Below are 10,000 nucleotides of genomic sequence, written 5' to 3'. Positions count from 1 at the left end.
AGGAGGTGATGGAGGAGGTGAGGGAGGAGGTGAAGGAGGAGGTGAGGGAGGAGATGGTGGAGAAGGTGATGGAGGAGGTGATGGAGGAGGTGAGGGAGGAGGTGATGGATTAGGTGATGGAGAAGGTGAGGGAGGAGATGGTGGAGGAGGTGATGGAGGAGGTGATGGAGGAGGTGAAGGAGGAGGCGAGGGAGGAGGTGGGGGAGGAGGTGATAGAGGAGGTGAGGGAGGAGGTGATGGAGGAGGTGATGGAGGAGGTGATGGAGGAGGTGATGGAGGAGGTGATGAAGAAAGTGATGGAGGAGGTGAAGGAGGAGGTGTGGGAGGAGATGGTGGAGGAAGTGATGGAGGAGGTGATGGAGGAGGTGAAGGAGGAGGTGAGGGAAGAGGTGATGGAGGAGGTGAAGAAGGAGGCGAGGGCGGAGGTGATGGAGGAGGTGATGAAGGAGGTGAGGGAGGAAGTAATGGAGGAGGTGATGGAGGAGGTGATGGAAGAGGTGAGGGAGGAGGTGATGGAGGAGGTGAGGGAGGAGGTGATGGAGGAGGTGATGGAGGAGGTGATGGAGGTGAGGGGGAAGGTGAGGGAGGAGATGGAGGAGGTGATGGAGGAGGTGAAGGAGGAGGTAAGGGAGGAGGTGATGGAGGAGGTGAGGGAGGAGATGGTGGAGGAGGTGATGGAGGAGGTGATGGAGGAGATGAAGGAGGAGGTGGGGGAGGAGGTGATGGAGGAGGTGAGCTAGGAGGTGAGGGAGGAGGTGATGGAGGAGGTGATGGAGGAGGTGAAGGAGGACGTGATGGAGGAGGTGATGGAGGAGGTGAGGGGGAGGTGAGGGAGGAGATGGTGGAGGAGGTGATGGAGAAAATGGTGGAGGAGGTGATGGAGGGGATGAAGGAGGAGGTGAGGGAGGAGGTGATGGAGGAGGTGAGGGAGGAGGAGAAGGAGGAGGTGATGGAGGAAGTGAGGGAGGAGGTGATGGAGGAGGTGAAGGAGGAGGTGAGGGACAAGGTGATGGAGGAGGTGAGGGAGGAGGTGATGGAGGAGGTGAGGGAGGAGGTGATGGAGGAGGTGATGGAGGAGGTGATGGAGAAGGTGAGGGGGAAGGTGAGGGAGGAGATGGAGGAGGTGATGGAGGAGGTGAAGGAGGAGGTAAGGGAAGAGGTGATGGAGAAGATGAGGGAGGAGATGGTGGAGGAGGTGATGGAGAAGGTGATGGAGGAGGTGAAGGAGGAGGTGGGGGAGGAGGTGATGGAGGAGGTGAGGGAGGAGGTGAGGGAGGAGATGATGGAGAAGGTGATGGAGGAGGTGAAGGAGGAGGTGATGGAGGAGGTGAGGGAGGACGTGATGGAGGAGGTGATGGAGGAGGTGAGGGGGAGGTGAGGGAGGAGATGGTGGAGGAGGTGATGGAGGAGGTGATGGAGGAGGTGAAGGAGGAGGTGAGGGAGGAGGTGATGGAGGAGGTGAGGGAGGAGGTGAAGGAGGAGGTGATGGAGGAAGTGAGGGAGGAGGTGATGGAGGAGGTGAAGGAGGAGGTGAGGGACAAGGTGATGGAGGAGGTGAGGGAGGAGGTGATGGAGGAGGTGAGGGGGAGGTGAGGGAGTAGATGGTGGAGGAGGTGATGGAGGAGGTGAGGGAGAAGGTGAGGGAGGAGGTGATGGAGGAGGTGAGGGAGGTGAGGGAGGAGATGTGGAGGAGGTTATAGAGGAGGTGAGGGAGGAGGTGATGGAGGAGGTGAAGGAGGAGGTGAGGGAGGTGATGGAGAAGGTGATGGAGGAGGTGAGGGAGAAGGTGAGGGAGGAGATGATGGAGGAGGTGAGGGAAGAGGCGATGGAGAAGGTCGGGGAGGAGAGGAAGAGGAAAGGAAGCAGTGAATATATGATGAGACGTCAATGTTAACAGCAGCAGCAGCAACAGCAACAGCAGCAGCAACAGCAGCAGCAGCAACAGCAGCAGCAACAGCAGCAACAGCAACAGCAGCAGCAACAGCAGCAGCAACAGCAGCAACAGCAACAGCAGCAGCAACAGCAGCAACAGCAACAGCAGCAGCAACAGCAGCAACAGCAGCAGCAACAGCAGCAGCAGCAACAGCAGCAGCAACAGCAGCAACAGCAACAGCAGCAGCAGCAACAGCAGCAGCAACAGCAGCAACAGCAACAGCAGCAGCAACAGTCTCAGTAGTAGTAACCAGTTACCAGTAACCATGTACCGTTGACTCAACGACCAACCGTCTCTGCCTGAGTCACTATCTGAATTCATATTGTGCTGACCTCAGTAGTATCAAAGGCCCCCTCACATAGGGTACTGTGGGCGGCCAGTCAGTGTTACGAGAGGAGCGAGTGAGATAGGCCACGGCTGTAAGGGCTCTCTCCACATATCTGCAATTATACGTAATAACAGCCTACGTGAGTATTTCTTACCTAATCCACGTATCGAACTCCCACATGATAAATGGTGGCACCGGTGTGGAGCGTGGATTTACGTTTTTAAGGGTAATTCAAGAAGCTAGAAGGCTGTTTGTGAGAGTGGCGGCAGGGTCAAAGGTGAATCTCCAGCCAGCCGCCTACTCCCCTCACAACCTCCAGCCAGCCGCTTATACCCTCACTCACAACCTTCAGCCTGCAAGCCTGTTGCAGCCGTTTCAAGCTTCCTGGCTTAGTTCGTGTGCTAATTGCTTCAATCTCCGAGGAGTTGACCCGGATTTTGCAATTAAGCCAGTCAGTAAGCCAGACTGTGGAAGTGAACGCCAGTCAGCCTATCATCCAGCCTGTCTCCTGTCATCCAACTGCTCCTCCGTGCTTTGTGCATCATTACACATCTTCCAGTCAGCCATTCTCGTGGGGTAAGCCAGTCAGCCAACCCAGCTTCTAACCCAGCTGAGAGAGAGAAGTAAGCCACACAGTAAGAAGTAAGCCAAGTTCCTCTGAAGTATTGTCTATATCGCTTTGTGCTCCCTGTTGGATGCTAAGAGTGGTTTTTACCATTCCTGTGGCATAGAGTGGGTTATCAAGCCACCTTCGTGGGTAGAGTGGGGGTGCGCGTCAGTGAGTGCCGGCAGAGTCACACCCACCACCACCACTCTCTCCCACCACTAGCCACAATCACCACCAGCCACCCACCACCAGACACCTCATCTACCTGTGGTTGTTTGTACCCTTGTACCGGGTCCTAGTACTGTTTTGGCTCACATAATTGGTCAAGAGATTGTAGCTAGCGCCAACGAACACCCAATTATGTGAGTTCCCCGAGAACGCGCATTTCTTCCGACAACAGTGAATGTAGGAGGCGTCAGTATCACCGCGCGGGACACCCTACCACCCGCCCCCATCACCAGTAATCGCCCGTCTACTACTCCAGACTTCAGTGATAATTTTCTTGAGACATTTTTCTTGCATTTAAAGACATTTGCGTGTGTGAGACATTTATAGTAAATTGCTTGTGTACTCTAAACCTTGTGTTTTCAGTGTAAACGCAGTATTTCTTTGACTCATTATTTTTAGAATATTTTTCAGTGTTTTCACTTATCTTATATTTATTTTATTCTGTGTTTTTTCTTATGCTACTCGTCTGTAGTAAGTATTATTGTGTAGTGTACCAGTCAGTCACCCTGTGTGAAGTGATTCATTTTTTTTTTATTGTATTCTTTCAGCGTTGTATTCTCCAGTAATTGTCATTGTATTTCATGCAGTGATATTCACCCCAGTATACTAAATTATCCATTTATTTCTATGTGTGTCTTTTTTTGTATGCCAGCAGTGTCTCATTCCTCTAATTTTTTCGCAGACTGTGTACCATTATTTTTGCCAGCAAATTTTTGTCGTATCAGTCACAGCAAGATTTTGTTGTATCAGTCACAGCAGGAATTTGTTGTAAGAATAAACTAATACTGTTGTGTGCCCCGCCTCTGTAAGTGTTATATTACCTGTTTTGTTCCTGTGTTTTATTTTATTCATATTTTTATAATTCTTGAACAAATTCACTCTTGATGCAATTTCAATTACTTTTAACGTAAAGTGTTTTCTTTACTCTGCTTGAGTAAATTGTTTGGTCTAATTTACAATTAAGAGTTAAAGTGTTCAATCAGTTTATTTTTTTGATCTTCATATTTTAATTCATCATTTAACCTGAGTTTTCCCAGTGACACTTTATTACTGCAGTGATTATTTCTACATCTTATTTTGTTACACTTGTTCTGCAGTGAATTATTTTCTTTTATTGATTTTTTTATGAATTATATTTTAATTTTGTCTATGCATTCTTAGAAAATACTTAAAATTTCCCAGTTAACAATTTAGTAATTTTATTTTATACTTTTTTACATTGATTTAAAATTTAAATAATTAATTTATTTATTAGCAAGAGTAAAGACAGCTCATTTTGAATTTAATTCAGTCTCCAGTAATATTTTTACTTGTATATTTCAATGTAAATTTTTTTTTTGCTTGGTCAATAGTCCTTTAAATTGAGTTTTCCTTCCTCTTGCAGTGTATCTTAGACATTATTATTTCTGAAAAAATTAGTTGTATATCTTTTATTTCAATTCTAGAATTTTATATCATTTTATTGTTCATTATTTTTGCCTTATTTGTTCTCGTGTTACTTTGCCATTATGTCTCACATACCGTCAAGTGATACTTTAGTGAATGTCGACACTCAGACCTCTCAGGCTACTGCTGGTCCTGTCATCAGTCCTCACAGTTCCTTACCGACTGACAGACCGACCCAGACACCGAGATATTATAGTTATACTCGTGATTCCCTTGATGCGTTACCTTTATTCAATGGCCATGTACATAGTCTTGAAGCATGGTTTGCAGCCATTCGTTCTCGTGCTAGTGCTCTAGGTGAAGGTCCTCCTTCAGAGGAAAGTCTTATCAGACTTGCTAAAGAAGCTCTTTATCGATCCCCTGCGGCTGTTCACGTTGTAGATCTCCTTGATATGCGAGACTTCAGGAATCTTACTAAGTGGTCACAATATGAGGAACTGATTCGTTCTTTCCTTGTCCCAGTAAAAACAGCTGATCCATATGTCGTTCTTAGAGAACTAGTGAATGCTACACCCATGAGTAATGAATCGTTGAGTGCATTTGCTGTTAGATTAGACAAACTTTTATCATCATTTATCAATGCTGTCCAATCATCATCTTTTCTCCCTGAAGAGGCTAAACCATTTTCAGAATCACTTGCTAAAATAGCAGCTTTTGGAGCAATTAAAGAACTAATGCCACCTGCTTCTGTGTGTGCTTATGAGGCTCATCCTCCAACTGTGACGATGGAACCACTTACAGCCTTAAATCATGTACGTTCCTTGTGCCCCCAGGGTACTTTCCCTTGTATTAAAAGTAATGTCACACATATGCCTCAGTCTGCACCACCTCTTGTTTGCGCCACAGAGACAAATAGTGGTCGTCAACCATCTCAGAGATCACCAAGAACCAGTGTACAGAGTCGTTATACACCTCGTAGTATTCATAGTACATTCAGTAACCATAGTCGGCGGAATTGTTACAACTGTGGTTTCCGTGGCCATATTGCAATTAATTGTCCTGATAGTTACCCTAAGAGACGTCGTACTGATGATGAGTACTCAGATCTTCCCTACTGTACTTATCATAGAATACATGGACATGACACATCTGAGTGTAATGCTCTCTATAACCTTCAGTACTCTAGGTCTTTCCGTGGTCGTTCCAACCGCAGAACCCGTAGAGGAAACAGATATCGTGGTTCTCAAAATAACCAGAACCAGGCTCATTCTTTCAATTCTCAAAATAACCAGAACCAGGCTCGTTCTTCCCAGTCGGGGGAATTCGAGCGCCCCAGTCAAACCGTCCCATGGTGACAGTAGGTGATAATGAGTACACCATCCCCGTTCACAATTCCTTTGAAGCCTTAAGCAGTCTCGAGAATGACAACCCTGCTGATGATGTTGCTTCACATGTCTCTGACATAGATGATTTTGGGGATGGAGTAGAACAAGTCTTTTCTGATGACAATCCACCTTTTTGTTTGCACATAACTTCCAATGCAACCATAGGCCCTATAGTGCAAGCATCTGTTTATAATGCGCCCGTTCATTTGTTCATGGACTCTGGTGCGCAAGTCAATATTATTAGGTCTAGTTTGTTTAAGGATAAGAAGTTACGACATGTCCTTCTCGTAGAACCGACTCCCGTGTCCTCCCTTAGTGGAGTATCTGGTTCTCACCTGCGTGTCCGCGGTCGGACTTCCCTAACCTTTTCTATCCAAGGTAGAGACTTCACTGCTTCCTTCCTTGTTGTTGACCAGACTACTTTCCCTGGTGACCTTCTACTGGGATTTGCTTCCATGCGAGACTTACGCATTGTGCTCGACCCTTATCGATGGCATGCACAAATTGACGACTTAATCGTTCCATTCTGGGGTTACCAGCTTGGATCCGAAATCTGTTATACTGCTGCAGAGTATGATGTACGGATTAAGTCCTTACAAGCTAATGCATTCTCCAGTAGCGTACCCAAGCGGTCAGGCACTGGTAATTCTGTCACTCCCATCAGTGTTCCACCTATACCTTCAGATTTGCAGGATAGTCCGATGCCTCAAGTGTCCGAGGACGCTCAGATTGCCTTGAGTGCACAACCTATCCCTGCAATGCCTGCTAGTTCGAGTAGTAGTTTCTCCACAGGGGACGCCTTGTCGGAAAACAATTACTTGCAACTAGTAATGCCATCTCTTGTTGATGTCACATGCCGTCTGCAGAAAGACGTCTCTGTTGCGGCTAGTGCTCTCACTAGAGTGTCTGTAGTTGTTCCTAGTGTTCCAGATGGTGATAACGTCCTAGTTGACAGTGATTCCTGCAAAGTAAAAGGTCTATTTGTTGAACCATCCTTACATGTTGTACGAGATAGTAAGATCCATTTCTACCTGGCCAACACTTCTGGTCACAGTGTTCGCCTTAGAGCAAATACCAATCTTGTTGACCTTGTTCACTATCCTTACCCTGTTCAGGTAGAGGATGAGTTGTCACCTGACCAGTGGGTCGGTGCTATTTCTGCCGGGGAGACCTCATCCACTTCACTGGATCAATCTGTTCCACCAGTAGAGGAGAAAGACTTAGCTCCCACTGACTTCCCAGATGAAGTCAAGCGTTTGTTGACTCTGTTGAACAAACGTCGTAAAGCCATTGCTTTACCAGGTGAGAAGATGGGTATAACGAACTTATTGTCCCATCGTATTCCACTTGAACCTGGTACTAGACCTATCTACATACCTGCGTACAGAATGCCTCATTCACAAGTTGCTGTCGCAGAAGAATTGATCAATCAAATGCTTGATGATGGAGTTATTGCACCTAGCAATTCCCCTTGGAACTAGTACCTAAGAAGGATGGTACTTGGCGCCCAGTGATTGACTTTAGGAAGTTAAACGCGAAAACCATTCCAGATCGCTTTCCACTCCCTGTACTGGGTGATCTTTTACGTAATGTCGGAGATAACAAAGTCTTTTCAACCCTAGATTTGTTACAAGGGTTTTGGCAAGTCCCTCTTCACGAGGACAGCCAAGAGCTAACTGCATTCTCCACTCCTACAGGTCATTATCACTTCCTCCGTATGGCATTTGGATTACGATCTTCCCCTATCACGTTCTCAAGGCTCATGACTAATATCTTTAGAGGTTTCATAGGTAATGCACTTATGGTGTACTTAGATGACGTAATCGTCATGTCTAAAGACGTGGATACACACTTGAAAAGACTTGATGTAGTACTTGGTAAGCTTGAAGAAGCCAATTTGAAGATCAAACTGTCTAAATGTCAATTTTTCAGATCAGAAATTAAGTTTCTTGGTCACGTAGTCACTCATAGAGGGGTTACGACTGACCAAAGTAAAGTAACTGCAGTACTAAATTTTCCAACTCCCAAAACTGCTGATGCCGTAAGATCCTTTGTGGGCTTAGCAGGTTTTTATAGATCTTTCATTGCCAATTTTTCTTCCATAGCTGCTCCTCTAACTGAGTTGCTTAAGAAAGATGCTCCTTTTGTTTGGACCTTCCGTCAAGAAAGAGCATTCCAAACTCTAAAAGAAAAGCTAACATCTGCTCCAATTTTGAAATTTCCAGATTTTTCTAAGCCCTTCTATCTGACAACTGATGCTAGTTCAATTGGCATAGGTGCCGTACTAGCTCAGAAGACCGATGGCAAGTACAACACAGTTGCATTTGCTAGCCGAGTCCTTACAAAGGCTGAACGTAATTATACAATAACTGAGCAAGAAGCTTTAGCAATAGTATGGTCTTTAAAGCACTTCCGAGACATTATTTATCAGTACTCTGTTCATGTCTTGACAGATCATGCTCCACTGATACCCTTATTCCAGAACAAACAACCTACTGGAAGGTTAGCTAGATGGACCTTGACTATCCAAGAGTTCAATCCCACCTTTGAGCATTTACCTGGCAAGTCAAATGTAGTCGCAGATGCCTTATCGCGACATGTTAGTATAGTAACTGCAGACCCTCCATTTAGTGCTGAAGATGTAAAGAATGCTCAACAAACAGATCCCATGTGGTCTGGTGTGATTCGATTCCTGCTCCAGGAAGATCTTATTCTGAATGTGAAGCCACCAGCACCCATCAGTGACTTTGTCATGAACCAAGAATTACTGTATCGAACAGCCGAGTTGGGTACTCCTAGCAGAAGAGTATACCAGTTAGTAATTCCACAGTCACTAGTGAATGTAGCCTTACAGCTAGTTCACGATGTACCAGGTGTTGCACACCCTGGTATGGATCGTTCAGTAAAACAAGCCAGATTGAAATACTTTTGGCCTCGAATGGCAACTGATATTTCTGAGTATGTTAGGAAATGTAGTGTCTGCATGCAACATAAAGGCAATGCTAATGGTCCTAATCCAATCCAAGTGTATCCAACTACTAGCGAACCTTGGGAAAGAGTTGCGCTAGATTTGTTAACTAATTTCCAATGTTCCCTCCAAGGCAACAAACATCTGTGTGTTATGGTAGACCATTTCACCAGATATTGTTAGTTCCTATTGCAGATAAGACTGCCGAGACAGTAGCTAAAGCGTTTAAAGAACGCATTATCTGCAGGCATACCACCCCTAAGTCCCTAGTAACAGATAATGGAGGTGAATTCTGTAATGAAATTCTTGAAAATTTGTGTACCTTGTACAAGATCTCTAAATCCACCATTGTTCCTCATCATCCTGCCAGCAATGGGTTAGCGGAACGAACCAATAAGAAAGTACTTGATGTCTTGAGAGCCACTATCAATCCCAACAGTGAAACTTGGGATGAAGTTATACCTGATGTGCAGTGTGCTATAAATTCTGCTTACAATGTTTCTATAGGTGACACTCCACATTATGCATTGTACGGTGTAGATAAACGTTTGCCTTATGAGTTGTTATATTCTAATCCGAAACCAAATTACAACTCTGATGATTTCATAGCAACTCGTACCAGCTTAGCTCAAAGTGTTTTTAGAAGAATCCGTGAAACACTTCATAAATCAACAGCAGAATTTACAAGAGTCGCAAACACTCGATCAAAGCCATCCAAAATCAAAGTAGGTTCGAGAGTTATGCTGATTAACTTTAACAAAACGTCTGCAATGCCAAAGCTTGATCAAAAGTTTGTTGGTCCTTATCGAGTAGTTGAACATATCACTGGTAATAAGTATAAGGTTAGAGAGATTAGTACTGGTCTGTATAAAGAATCGCATTTGGATCATATGAAGTTAGTATGTGATGATAATGATGTTCCAACCCAGACTAATGTGACAGACTCTGATAATCCTCCTGATCCTGTACTCTCTTCCTCTGATACTCAGTCAGACGATCAACCTGAATGTCGTTATTCCCTACGTACACGACAGGTATTGAGAAATCCTCAAGTATCATTTGTAACTTCCAATTCAGATTTGCCTCAAATACAGCATGAGTTAGCCAATGCTACAGAGTTTGATCCTCCCAGAGATGACACCCATTCTGCATATGCCAATCTTAC

Source organism: Cherax quadricarinatus, chromosome 23, assembly GCF_038502225.1.
Source record: "Cherax quadricarinatus isolate ZL_2023a chromosome 23, ASM3850222v1, whole genome shotgun sequence".
In the NCBI taxonomy this organism is placed as follows: Eukaryota; Metazoa; Arthropoda; class Malacostraca; order Decapoda; family Parastacidae; genus Cherax; species Cherax quadricarinatus.
Note: the sequence above shows the minus strand (reverse complement) of the source record.